We start from the raw sequence: 15,173 nt of genomic DNA on the forward strand, positions 1-15,173 counted from the left end.
GCCTTCGTGCGCGGACTGCTTGGTTTGGGAAACGCGTCATAAACCAGTTTTATCCTTCAATAAGGCGAGCTGGCTCATTAACAGTAGTAACTGTTCCTGAATGTGCTGCTATTGCCAATGAAATGGAACTGACGTCCAATCTGGTGCCCACGTGGTTCTATGGGGGGCATCCTGGGAGCTCGCCAGTTAAGAGTGTACCTCAACATCACGCAGACAGTTTATAAATATACGTTGAAAGGTTGTTGTTAAAACTTCCAATCTCATTTTTGTATGTGTCAACTTGGTGTCTGATAAATGTATAAAACATACTTTGATATCGAAATACGCAAATCTCAGTGTGTGGCAACAGATGTTAAAACTGAAATTTGATCGGAAATATGGGAAGATTGCGCCACAGATGCGAAATCCAGACTGGCCAGTACGTCAATCAATTCGCCTGCGGGATGCAATCCCTTTTCAATGAAATTTACATATTCTATTTGGCTGCAAAGCAAATGACTCAGTTTAAAATGTTGGCCCTGAATATTATTAGTCTTTATCTTAGTCTTGAAAACAATGACTGTACCAGAACTGCTAATTTAATCACACAGCAAATGAACATAAAATTTAACACACCTGACTTTCTGATAAAACTACTTGAGAACTCACAAGACAGCGCTTTGCTGAGAACGTGTACTGGTATCAACCCTCTGAACTAATACATTATTTTCACAATTTGCGGGACTGACTGTCACTCAGCCTTATAATGGACATGAACCTTAATGATAATTAAATTCATTGGCCTACCTGTGCGAACGGAACGCTCGTCAATTCTGCAACCCGTTACTATTAAGATAATGATGAAACTGTCGAAAATCAAATTCCATTTACCGCACTTGCGATATGGAAGGCAAGACAGTGTCTTATCATTTTTCATAAAAATACTTCCGCAGCATACAACTCTCGATGTGCAGCACGAGTATATAAACATATCACAAAGGTAAAAAATGAAAAATGAGGAACTAAACTTAACGACTGCCAACGGCCTTGTCGCAGTGGTAACACCGGTTCCCGTCAGATCACCGAAGTTAAGTGCTGTCGGGCTGGGCTAGCACTTGGATGGGTGACCATCCGCTCGGCCGAGTGCTGTTGGCAAGTGGGGTGCACTCAGCCATTGTGAGGCAAACTGAGGAGCTACTTGATTGAGAAGTAGCGGCTCCGGTCTCATAAACTGACGTACTGCCAGGAGAGCGATGTGCTGACCACATGACCCTCCATATCCGCATCCAGTGACGCTTGTGGGCTAAGGATGACACGGCGGCCGGTCGGTGCCGTTGGGCCTTCCAAGGACTGTTCGGACGGAGAAACTTAACTACTGATAAGTGAAAACAAAGACTCCACAAGTAAAACTATGCTTCATATAGCGATGACAAAAATACAGAATTTCATAAAGTTCCTACACCCAGACGAGTCAACAAAATATATCTTAATAATTTTCCTGTGTTCTACTACTTTCATTGATACTTGTTTCAATTATAAGACAAAACCATATGTATCATTATAATATTTCTACAGTAAACTTCAAGCCGGCCGGAGTGGCCGAGCAGTTCTAGGCGCTACAGTCTGGAACCGCCCGGCCCCTACGGTCGCAGGTTCGAATCCTGCCTCTGGCATGGATGTGTGTGATGTCCTTAGGTTAGTTAGGTTTAAGTAGTTCTAAGTACAGGGGACTGATGACCTCAGATGTTAAGTCCCATAGTGCTCAGAGCCATTTGAACCATTTAGTAGACTTCAACCATGCGCAGTATTCCAACAATAAGGAATTCCACAGCTATACAATGAAGCGCGAAAGAAACTGGTATTGGCATGCGTATTCACATAGAGAGATATGTAAACACGCAGAATATGGCGCTGCTGTCGGCAACGCCTGTATTTGACAAGTGTCTGATGCAGTTGTTAGATCGGTTACTGCTGCTACAATGGCAGGTTATCGAGATTCAAGTGAGTATGAACGTGGTGTTGTAGACAAGCCACGAGCGATGGGGCACAGCATCTCCAGGATAGCGATGAAGTGAGGATTTTCCCGTATGACCATTTCACGAGTGTCCTGCGAATGTCAGGACACCGGTAAAACATCAAATATCGACATCGCTCCGAATGTAAGAAGATGCTGCAAGGACGGAACCAACGACGACTGAAGAGAATCGTTCAACGTGACAGAAGTGCAATCCTCCGCAAATTTCTGTAGATTTCAATGCTGGACATCAACAAGTGTCAGCGTGCGAACCATTCAACGAATCATCATCGATATGGGCCTACGGACCCAAAGGTTCACTCGTGTACCCTCGATGGCTGCACGACATGGAGCTATATGCCTTGCCTGGGCTTTTCAACAGCGACGTTTGGCTGTTGATGACTGGAAACATGTTGCCTGGTAGGACGAGTCTCGCTCCAAATCGTATCCAGTGGATGGACATGTACAGGTATGGAGACAACCTCGTGCATCCATGGACCCTACATGTCAGCAGGGAACTGTTCAAGCTGGTGGAGCCTCTTTAATGGTGTTGGGCGTTTGCAGTTGAAGTGATGTGGGACTTCTAATACATCTAGATACGACTCGACAGGTGAGACGTATGTGGGAACCCTGTCTGATCACCTGCATCCATTCAAGTCCATTGTGCATTCGAACGGACTTGAGGAATTCCAGCAGGACAATGCGACGCCCGACACGTTCAGAATTGCTACAGAGTCGCTCCAAGAACACTTTTCTGAGTTTAAACACTTCCGCTGGCCACCACTTCCCAAACATGGATATCATTAAGCATATCCCAGAAGCCTTGCATCGTGCTGTTTAGAAGAGATCTCCACCCCTCGTACTCTTACGGATTTATGGACAGCCCTGCAGGATTGATGGTGTCTGTTCCCTTCAGCACTACTTCAGACATTAGTCGAGTCCTTGCCACGTCATGTTGTGGCACTTCTGCGTGCTAGCGGAGGACCTATACAATATTAGGCAGATGTACCAGTTTCTTTGGCTCTTCAGTGGCCAAAGAAACTGGTATATTTAATATATATATCAAAGAAACTGGTACATTTTGTATATATATATATATATATATATATATATATATATATATATATATATATCAAGATAATTCAGTTACACACACAGATATATATATATATATATATATATATATATATATATATATATATTTCAAGATAATTCAGTTACACACACACACACACACACACACATATATATATATATATATATATATATATATATATATATATATATGTGTGTGTGTGTGTGTGTGTGTAACTGAATTATCTTGAAATTTCCGCGTTTAACATTCTTCTACTGATATAATCTTGTTATTTTTACTCATACATATTCGTACAAAGTACGTCTAGTCACATTTCCGAATTTGTCGCAAATTACGACCCCTCGCATAACCTAGTAGTTTATGTAGCAATACCTTGCATAGTTTGTTATCCACTAACTTCAAGTTTTTAACGCACGTATTGGCTGCTATCAGTCTCATAAAAAGGTGGAAGTGTCATTTAGATAACCATTGGTCGACCTACAGGCGCCTAGTCAACAGCCAAATTTTCTGTTCAAATGTGTGGGAATTCCTAAGGGACCGAACTGTTGAAGTCGTCAGTCCCTGGACTTACACACTATTTAAACTAACTCAAACTAACTTATGCTGAGAACAAGACAGACAAACATGCCCAAGGGAGGACTCGAACCTCCTGCGGGAGGGGCTGCGCAATCCGTGACATGGCGCCTCAAACCGCCCGGCGTAAATTTTCTGTGCTCGCCGTGACATTGGTGTATGTTTGTGCTTTTATTTCTCAACTACCAAGATCGGACTAGGGCTCCTAGAAAGCCTGACCTTGAGTGAATTTCTGCACGTAACTGAGTCATCTGAAGCTGCGCCAGTGGTGTAACGTGCATTCGCAAGTCGTGAGCTGCACCAACTGCTTCCCACATCGATTTAGGCATGACAAGAGTGCATATCTCTAAACTCGACTGCTGATTGGTTAACATAATAATCACAAAATTGTGTAACAGCATCATAGAAAGATACAAATACACCAATTTGAAATATAGTAATGACATTTAAATATTTTTGTGAGGGTCCACAGCCTCGACGTTTTTTTTTTATAATAAACATGGTCCGAGTAGGCTGTACCTGCCTTTATGATCCACTCAATGGCTCATTTCAAGCGCGGGTCTTTTTCAAGCACCTATCTTAAGCTTCCAGCTCCATTTCACATCCTAATTCATCACCGAGCCGTGGCGAGGTTGGTGGCGTCGCCTTTCGAATTCCTTGCGCCACTAGTTCAATCTGTAGTTAGGTGTCCCACTGGTTTGAGGTTACTAAGATCTTTGCTCGAGGTTGTAGGTGGGGATGGAGCGTGTTGTGGCGTGGCGAGTTGGGGAGCTGACAACGGACTGAGGAGGATTGTGTGAGAGGTCCGTCCGACGAGTAAGGCGAGCACTTGCGCAAGCGTCTTGGGCACAGAGTCTGGCGAATGGTTGCTGGTCACATTTGTGAGCCGATTTGAAATCCGTGGCTGACTTTGAGTGCTGTCTCCGTGCGAAGCCTGCCCAGCCAGCTCTGGGACGTGGCACACCGATGAGAAAGTTGAAGCCAGTTACTGGGAGAACTGGAAAACTTCAGCCTCGATTTGTAGCTCTAGTTACGTTTAGGATTTTGAGGTCTTAGCTCTTTTCTACATAACTGAAGCTGTTATTAAAGGCCGGCCGCGATGGTCTCGCGGTTCTAGGCGCTCAGTCCGGAACCGTGCGACTGCTACGGTCGCAGGTTCGAATCCTGCCTCGGGCATGGATGTGTGTGATGTCCTTAGGTTAGTTAGGTTTAATTAGTTCTAAGTTCTAGGGGACTGATGACCTAAGATGTTAAGTCCCATAGTGCTCAGAGCCATTTTTTTTGTTATTAAAGAAGGCCTGCAAGCTTCCTATTTAATAATTTTACCTAACTCAAGCTGTCATTGTTGAAAGCCTGCCTGTTTTGCATTTGGTGATATTGCTTAACTGAAGCTCTTTATCATGAAAGGCCTGCCTGTTTTCTGTTTGGTAATTTCACTTAACTGAAGCTGTTATTAAAGAAGGTGTAGAGTCTTGTACCAAGGAAGCAAGGGAGAGGATGATATTATGGGTGACCGGCATCCTCTATCTACAACACAACTGCACACATGGATTAATGTGGTTCTTTATTCACAAGAACACAAAGTTGTTACTTAACTTGAATAGAGTTGTGGTACAGGTTCATCAGTAATAGTCCTCTTGCGGACAATATCACAAACTTCAGTCACTGGTCTGCTCGCTTTGCACTGCTGTGGCCTGAGACGTAAACAGAGCCTGCACTGTGATTCAATTGTCAGACGCCAAGCTGGAAAAGTGAGTCGAGTGAGCCTCTGGTGAGTGGTGCCTGCCTAAATACATGCTGTCGAGAGAGCGTTGGAGGCTTGTTGCTTGTCAGTATGTCTCTGGTCTCTCTCGTGATAGGTGTGCTTCATCCAGCGCCTACTATCGATCTTCATGCTACATCTTTGCTGATAGGTGTGCTGGCTTACACAAACACGGAAGGCCAGCCTGTTTTCTGTTTAGTAATTTCACTTAACTCAAGCTGTTGTTATTGAAGGCCTGCAGGTTAGTGTTTGGTAATTATGTTTAACTAAAGCTGTTATCATTAAAGGCCTGCCTGTTTTGTGTTTGTTAATTATGCTTAATTGAAGCTATTATTAAGAAGGCCAGCTTGTTTTCTATTTGGTGATTTTTTTCAACTGAAGCTGTTATTAACGAAGACTTGCCTATTTTCTGTTTGGTAATCTCACTTAACTGAAGCTGTTATTGTTGAAGGCCTGCCTGTTCCCTTTTAATGAAATTAAGACCTCTTAATAATCAAGGTCTTCCTGTTTTTATTGCCCTATTATTGACATCTGATTTCTTACTCAGTTTGTAATTAATTGAAATTGTGATGGCCAAAGGTATTTTGTCAATAAGGTACTAACAGGAGTGACACATGATGTTACAGGGTGTTTCAAAAATGACCGGTATATTTGAAACGGCAATAAAAACTAAACGGGCAGCGATAGAAATACACCGTTTGTTGCAATATGCTTGGGACAACAGTACATTTTCAGGCGGACAAACTTTCGAAATTACAGTAGTTACAATTTTCAACAACAGATGGCGCTGCAAGTGATGTGAAAGATATAGAAGACAACGCAGTCTGTGGGTGCGCCATTCTGTACGTCGTCTTTCTGCTGTAAGCGTGTGCTGTTCACAACGTGCAAGTGTGCTGTGGACAACATGGTTTATTCCTTAGAACAGAGGATTTTTCTGGTGTTGGAATTCCACCGCCTAGAACACAGTGTTGTTGCAACAAGACGAAGTTTTCAACGGAGGTTTAATGTAACCAAAGGACCGAAAAGCGATACAATAAAGGATCTGTTTGAAAAATTTCAACGGACTGGGAACGTGACGGATGAACGTGCTGGAAAGGTAGGGCGACCGCGTACGGCAACCACAGAGGGCAACGCGCAGCTAGTGCAGCAGGTGATCCAACAGCGGCCTCGGGTTTCCGTTCGCCGTGTTGCAGCTGCGGTCCAAATGACGCCAACGTCCACATATCGTCTCATGCGCCAGAGTTTACACCTCAATCCATACAAAATTCAAACGCGGCAACCCCTCAGCGCCGCTACCATTGCTGCACGAGAGACATTCGCTAACGATATAGTGCACAGGATTGATGACGGCGATATGCATGTGGCCAGCATTTGGTTTACTGACGAAGCTTATTTTTCCCTGGACGGCTTCGTCAATAAACAGAACTGGCGCATATGGGGAACCGAAAAGCCCCGTGTTGCAGTCCCATCGTCCCTGCATCCTCAAAAAGTACTGGTCTGGGCCGCCATTTCTTCCAAAGGAATCATTGGCCCATTTTTCAGATCCGAAACGATTACTGCATCACGCTATCTGGACATTCTTCGTGAATTTGTGGCGGTACAAACTGCCTTAGACGACACTGCGAACACCTCGTGGTTTATGCAAGATGGTGCCCGGCCACATCGCACGGCCGACGTCTTTAATTTCCTGAATGAATATTTCGATGATCGTGTGATTGCTTTGGGCTATCCGAAACATACAGGAGGCGGCGTGGATTGGCCTCCCTATTTGCCAGACATGAACCCCTGTGACTTCTTTCTGTGGGGACACTTGAAAGACCAGGTGTACCGCCAGAATCCAGAAACAATTGAACAGCTGAAGCAGTACATCTCATCTGCATGTGAAGCCATTCCGCCAGACACGTTGTCAAAGGTTTCGGGTAATTTCATTCAGAGACTACGCCATATTATTGCTACGCATGGTGGATATGTGGAAAATATCGTACTATAGAGTTTCCCAGACCGCAGCGCCATCTGTTGTTGACAATTGTAACTACTGTAATTTCGAAAGTTTGCCTGCCTGAAAATGTACTGTTGTCCCAAGCATATTGCAACAAACGGTGTATTTCTATCGCCGCTCGTTTAGTTTTTATTACCGTTTCAAATATACCGGTCATTTTTGAAACACCCTGTACATGGGCCCTAACTTTTCGTTTTACATTCCTTTATCTTTAATTGTACGTTTCAAGCGCTAATACATGTGAACAAGTAAGTATACATCGTATTTCTACGCGGGTGTGGACATAATCTTGCGTATTGTTGTTTTGTTCTTGTGCTACACACACACAGAAATATGATGTATACCTACCCACTTATACCAGCGATGTATTAGAATGTGAAATGAACCTGGAAAGTTGATATGTGCTTGGAAATGACCGAACGTCGAAATTGGCCAACTACATGGCTAATAAAAAGAATACAATTTACTTGGACCGTGTTTTCATTCTGAAAACAGTAATGAGAGCTAAAGATAATTTTAATGAGCCGTAAACAGAAATTCTGGTGGTAGTTATCATAGTGTTAGTCCACAAAGTACAGTGAAAACAAGGAAATATGTTATCGAGTGTTTTTCCCAGCACAGCCGGCGAAATTACTCCTCAGGCTGATGATCTAACCAGTCGTCAGAGTATGGACCTCAATTTTTAAGTGGATAAGAAAACTTATGTAGTCCCAATTAACGCTGAAACAGTCTGGCATATCGGCTACATATTGGGCAAAGATGGTCTCAGACCTACGTTAGTCCTACATCTACATCTACGTGATTACTCTGCTGTTCACAATCAAGTGCCTGGCAGAGGGTTCAATGAACCACCTTCAGGCTGTCTCTCTACCGTTCCACTCTCGAACGGCGCGCGAGAAAACGAGCATTTAAATTTTTCTGTGCGAGTCCTGATTTATTTTATCGTGATGATCATTTATCCCTATGTAGGTGGATGCGAACACATTGTTTTCGCAATCGGAGGAGAAAACTGGTGATTGAAATTTCAGAATAAGATCCCGTCGCAACGAAAAACGCCTTTGTTTTAATCATTGACACTCCAATTCACGTATCATGCCTGTGGCACTATCTCCACTATTTCGCGATACTACAAAACGAGCCGCCCTTCTTTGAACTTTTTCGATGTCATCTGTCAGTCCCACCTGAGGCGGATCCCACACCGCACAGCAGTACTCCAAAATAGGTCCTTGTTTGCAGGATTGAGAATCTCCCCGCACACAAATATTTGAATGAGCTGAAGGCGATCTTGGACAACCTAAATTACTTTCTTCTTCAAGTGTGGTCGGATTCTGCCGACCTCACGTATCCTACACTATAGTGGAACAGTTATGTCCAGCAGTATGTCGTCTACGACGTGAGCCTCGTTTACACTTAGGTCTTTTACTGTTGTGTTAGTCCTCTCACTCTGTAAACCGTTATAGATTTGGACTCCATGTACTTCCTCTTACCTTTCCACAAACATGTCCCTAAAGTTTCCTCCCTCGGCACCCAATACTGCACTTAGGTTAAGGGTCGAAAAGAGTTTTCTTGAATAGAATCTACGTTTTACATGGTGCACTGATATGGAAGACAAATACTGTATTTCGCTTACTAAAATAAAATAGTCTTGTCTTTTATACGCTCGAATTAAAATTTCCTAAGGCCAACTGTTATTAGACTTCGTAGATCCTACTAAGCCCTACCTGAAGGAACTTCTCTTTTAAATACATAGGTGGAAGCAGCTTCCAGTTTTCGTATTAGCAGTATATATCACATGTCAGTGGCCCATGAAATCAGTCCGTAAGGTGTACCCAAGCTGCAAACGTTATCTAATCCTAGTACTAAAACCGTTTTATAGCAGCACCTTATCTTACAATTACAAACATACATGATGAAGAAGTGACGAAGGTAATATTTTCCCTTTCAAATACTGCGTCGGATGTCCTAAACTTTACTGCTGGGGGCCCGAGCGTTTCTTTAGTCCATCTGTAATAAAGGCTCTCATAAAAAAAGGATTGCGTGTGTATTCGCTCTGGCATCTCAGGCAATCTGTGAGAGTTAGGTCTGCCCATCGAAACGCGATGGCGTATGATGTTCGTATGACACCGCTCTCGTTCAGACAGTACCATCAATGACGATACATAATTTTCACGGAATGTAAGGACGTGTTTCCACAGACAAGTTGTTTTCCAGTGTCTGTCACCGACTTATTTATCGCACTTATCGTATCCAACGAAGAGCGGCGCGTTTCGTCACGGAATCGTTTGGCTGGCGAGATAGTGTTACGGAGGCGCTAAATAAACTCCACTGTCAGACGTTACAAGAGAGGCATCACGGAGAGATTTACTATTGAAATTTCGGGAGAGCAGTTTTCAGAAGGAGTCGGACAACATATTACTTCCCTCCACATACATCTCGTGTATTGATCACGAGGAACAAATTCGAATACTTAGAGGCAATAAAGAGGCTTACCGACAATCATTCTCTCCATCTACTGTTGGCGAGTGGAACACGGTTGGAGGGATCAGATAGCAATACCGAAAGTACCCTCCGCCAAAGACCATTGGGCAGCTTGTGGAGTATGATGTAGATGTAATAAAGCTCTCTGCCCCTGTTACGACAGCCACATTACGGACGCAATAACTACAAAATTGTAAATTTGTGTTAAGTTCTTACGGGACCAAACTACTGAGGTCATCGGTCCCTAAGCTTACACACTACTTAATCTAACTTAAGCTAACTTACGGTAAGGACATCACACACACCCATGTCCGAGGGACGACTCGAACCTCCGATGCGGGGAGCCGCACGGACAGTGACAAGGCGCCCCAGACCTCACGGCTTCCCCGCGCGGCACGCAATAACTTCCTCTCGACATTCCCCATAGTGTTATTTGATCCCACGAGCTGTCGGTAAAGCGTACTCTGTTGATGACGGTATGTTGGTTTGAGCGAAAGGCAGCCACGACCTCAGCGATCATTTTAATATCTCTTATGAGATGAGAGTGATTAAAAAAGGTACAGTGCACACTGTGGTGGCAAAAGCCTTAGGATACCTCCTAATATCCTGTCGGAGCTGCTTCTGTCTGGGGCAGACCAAGAATTCAACGTGGCATGGACTCAACGAGTCGTTGGAAGTCCCGAGTAGAAATACGAGGTGCGGCTAGAAAAAAACCGGACTGATGCTGGAAAAAACATTTATTTACAATTATTTACAATTTCATGTTATCTCCTTCAATGTACTCTCCTCCTCGGTCTCTACACCGCTCCATACGAATTTTCCACTGTTCATAGCAATGCTGCAGATCATTTTCGGTAAGTCCATACATTACTTACGTCGCTTTTTCTTTTACTGCTTCAACAGTCTCAAATCTAGTTCCTTTCAAAGCTGACTTGACTTTAGGGAAAAGAAAAAAGTCACAGGGGGCCAAATCAGGTGAGTAGGGTGGATGATCTAAGATGGGAATGTTGTGTTTTGCCAAAAACGTCTTCACTGACAACGCACTGTGAGCTGGGGCATTGTCTTGGTGAAGGATCCATGACTTTTTTCTCCACAAATCGTTCCGTTTTCTCCGTACTCGCTCACGTAGGGTAGCCAGGACCCTAATGTAGTAATGCTGATTCACTGTTTGTCCCTCTGGTACCCAATCAATGTGCACAATCCCTTTGATGTAAGAAAAAAAACAATCATCATTGCCTTGAATTTCGATTTTGACATTCGTGCTTTTTTTTGTCATGGAGAACCAGGAGTTTTCCAATGCATTGATTGGCGTTTAGTTTCGGGATCGTAACTAAAAAACCACGATTCATCGCAAGTAATAACATTTTGTAAGAAGGTGGGATCACTTTCAATGTTTTCCAGGATGTCAGAACAAATCATTCTTCGGCGTTCCTTCTGTTCAGTTGTGAGACACTTTGGAACCATTTTTGAACACACTTTGTTCATGTTGAAACTTTCATGAAGAATCTGCCTAACACTTTCCTTGTCAACACCTGTTAACTCAGACACTGCTCTGATTGTTAAACGGCGATCTTGTCGAACAAGTTTACCGATTTTTTCAATGTTTGCATCAGTTTTTGCTGACAATGGTCTGCCAGTGCGAGTGTCATCACTGGTGTCTTCGCGGCCATCTTTAAATCGTTTAAACCACTCAAACACTTGTGTTCGCGATAAACAATCATCGCCGTACACTTGTTGTAACATTACAAACGTTTCACTTGCAGATTTTCCTAGTTTGAAACAAAATTTGATGTTAACACGCTGCTCTTTCTGTACACTCAACATTTTCCGACGCACAGACAAAACGTCAACTACTTAAAACAGACGCCACGGGCAGACTGAGTGCAGGAGGCAGATGAAACTCGAACAGTAGGCGGAGCGAGAGTCACGTGACAGGCCACGCGACTTTCAGCCTTATTGCATTCGTTTTATTGTTTCACCAGTACTAGTCCGGTTTTTTTCTAGCCACACCTCGTATTGAGCCATGCTGCAAATATAGCCGTCCATAATTGCGAAAGTGTTGCCGGTGCAGGATTTTGACCTCTCGATTATGTCCTATAAACGTTCGATGAGATTCATGTTCGGCGATCTGGGTGACCAAAACATTGCTCGAATTGTTTAAAATGTTCTTCAAACGAGTCGGGAACAATTGTGGCTCGGTGACATGACATAGTTGTTCGGGAACATGAAGTTCGTGAATGGCTGCAAATGGCCCCCAGTAGCTGAGCATTACAATTTCCAGTCAATGATACGTTGAGTCTGACCAGAGGACACAGTCCATTCCTTGTAAACATAGCCCACGCCATTATGGAGCCACTACAGCTTGTACGGTGTCTTGTTGACAACTTGGGCCCATAGCTTCGTGGAGTAGGCGGCACACTCGAACCCTACCATCAGCCCTACCATCAGTGAAATCGGGATTCATCTGACCACGCCAGTGTATTCCAGTTGTCCAAGGGCCAACCGTTACGGTTACAAGCCCAGGAGAGGCGCTGCAGGCGATGTGGTACAAAGGCTCTCTCGTCGGTCGTCTGCCACCATAGCCCGTTAACTTCAGATTTCTCCGCACTGTCCTGATGGAGAGGTTCGTCGTACGTTTCACATTAATTTCTGCGATTATAATTTTCAAGAAATGTTGCTTGTCTGTTAGCACTGACGGCTCTATGCATACACCGCTGCTCTTGGTCGTTAAGTGACGGCTGTCCCCGTGCTGAGAGGCGATGCCTGAAATATGGTATTACCGGCACATTTTTCACTCTGTGGATCTCGGAATATTGAATTATCTAACGATTTCAGAAATGGAATGTCCCATGCTTCTACCTCCAGTTTCCATTCCATGTTCAAAGTCTGTTAATTCTCGTCGTGCTACTATAATCACGTCGGAAACCTTTTCACGTGAATCACCTGAGCACAAATGGCACTTCGCCAATGCACTGCCCTTTTATACCTTATGTACGCGATACTGTGTTTATATCGCTGTCCCATGACTTCTGTCACCTCAGTGTAGAAAGTGCACACACACAGGCATATGAAAATACAACATAGCCGAGACTTCCGATCAAAACAATACGACAGATAAATCCATCTGTCTGACCGTTTGAACTAAACAACGTATGCCAGCCACTCTACAACACACCAAACCTCCAGCGTCAATGCTTATCTCGTAGCAAAGACTCAGCTAAAGTGCTGGACGGACCCTCTCCTCAGATTTTAGAATTCACCTCAATAGAATGTGGCATGCAGTTATTTATACACAACAGGCATAACAGAGTGGTCCCTATGCCAGAACACGGCGTTAAGGTATGATGGAGAGTTTCTCACTCAGAGGCAATTATGAGTGACTTCTTTCTGTCGGAATGCCTGGTGTGAGACTCGCAACAGCCTGAATACAGGTCTCAGCTGCTCCAGGTTACATTTTGTTATTGCCAGCCACTCCTTACCCCATATTCTAATGACTCTGACTTACAGGCGAGATGACAGCACGCGGGGAAGCAATACGCTGTGTCGCATTGTGTTTTGTATCGGAATCTTTCACTTCTAGACTTGCTCGTTTCCTACATTCCCAAATGCTCTGGAAGCCAGGAAAATGATACATTCTCTTTATTTAGTTTAAAAAATATTACTTTTCTTTTCCAACTGTTTGTTCTGTCTATAGCTAAAAATTTTAATGTCAATGTCATACGAATTTTCAATGACTTTAAGTATGTTTGTTGGCTCCTTCGTAAGCCATTCTGGAGTCAACTGTTTCTGACAAAATTTCTCACTTAACTGCATGTAAAATCTTCCTGCTCAGACTATTGGACCTTGTTGCTACGACTGATAATTGAAGCTATGACGAATAGTATGTTTTTAGGTTGGTTAGTGTGTCCAATTGCGAGTGTCATATGCAAAACATTAATGTTTATTTTCCACTGGGCAGCAGGTCAGACACTGGAGTGTGTATGCATGGATGCAAAGTGGAAAGTGTATACTGACAGGTGTAGTCCACTTCACATCACAGCTATGATCATGCAGAAAACAGTAGGTAGTAAATTATATCATACGTTTGTGGCAAGACTGTTGGTGCGGCAAAAAAGCAACTGACAAGCTTAAGTGGGTTAACATTAATATACCAAATATCACAATATTTGTATGTATACCTTTAACACCATGAATATACGATTTCATTAACGTATAAAAAGAAAAAGAGGCAGCGTAGATGATGGTGAGACAAGTAATTTAAAACAAGACACTTGGGGTTGGAAATGCTGAAAAGTTGATAACAAATATTGAACATGTAGCGTCGCCAGGTGACATACTTGCCTCAGTGTCACACACACAAACATAAATAAATATATATATATATATATATATATATATATATATATATATATATATATATATATTGTCATCAGTCTACTGACTGGTTTGATGCGGCCCGCCACGAATTCCTTTCCTGTGCTAACCTCTTCATCTCAGAGTAGCACTTGCAACCTACGTCCTCAATTATTTGCTTGACGTATTCCAATCTCTGTCTTCCTCTACAGTTTTTGCCCTCTACAGCTCCCTCTAGTACCATGGAAGTCATTCCCTCATGTCTTAGCAGATGTCCTATCATCCTGTCCCTTCTCCTTATCAGTGTTTTCCACATATTCCTTTCCTCCCCGATTCTGCGTAGAACCTCCTCATTCCTTACCTTATCAGTCCACCTAATTTTCAACATTCTTCTATAGCACCACATCTCAAATGCTTCGATTCTCTTCTGTTCCGGTTTTCCCACAGTCCATGTTTCACTACCATACAATGCTGTACTCCAGACGTACATCCTCAGAAATTTCTTCCTCAAATTAAGGCCAGTATTTGATATTAGTAGACTTCTCTTGGCCAGAAATGCCTTTTTTTGCCATAGCGAGTCTGCTTTTGATGTCCTCCTTGCTCCGTCCGTCATTGGTTATTTTACTGCCTAGGTAGCAGAATTCCTTAACTTCATTGACTTCGTGACCATCAATCCCCATGTTAAGTTTCTCGCTGTTATCGTTTCTACTACTTCTCATTACCTTCGTCTTTCTCCGATTTACTCTCAAACCATACTGTGTACTCATTAGACTGTTCATTCCGTTCAGCAGATCATTTAATTCTTCTTCACTTTCACTCAGGATAGCAATGTCATCAGCGAATCGTATCATTGATATCCTTTCGCCTTGTATTTTAATTCCACTCCTGAACCTTTCTTTTATTTCCATCATTGCTTCCT

The 15,173-nt window shown here is 43.2% G+C and overlaps 1 pseudogene; it reads left to right on the forward strand.

Annotated features, from left to right (window-relative positions):
• The first annotated feature begins 1,016 nt into the window (after positions 1-1,016).
• On the forward strand, positions 1,017-1,134 carry LOC126210691 (5S ribosomal RNA; annotated as a pseudogene).
• The last annotated feature ends 14,039 nt before the right edge of the window (positions 1,135-15,173 follow it).

This window comes from Schistocerca nitens, chromosome 10, assembly GCF_023898315.1.
Source record: "Schistocerca nitens isolate TAMUIC-IGC-003100 chromosome 10, iqSchNite1.1, whole genome shotgun sequence".
NCBI lineage: Eukaryota > Metazoa > Arthropoda > Insecta > Orthoptera > Acrididae > Schistocerca > Schistocerca nitens.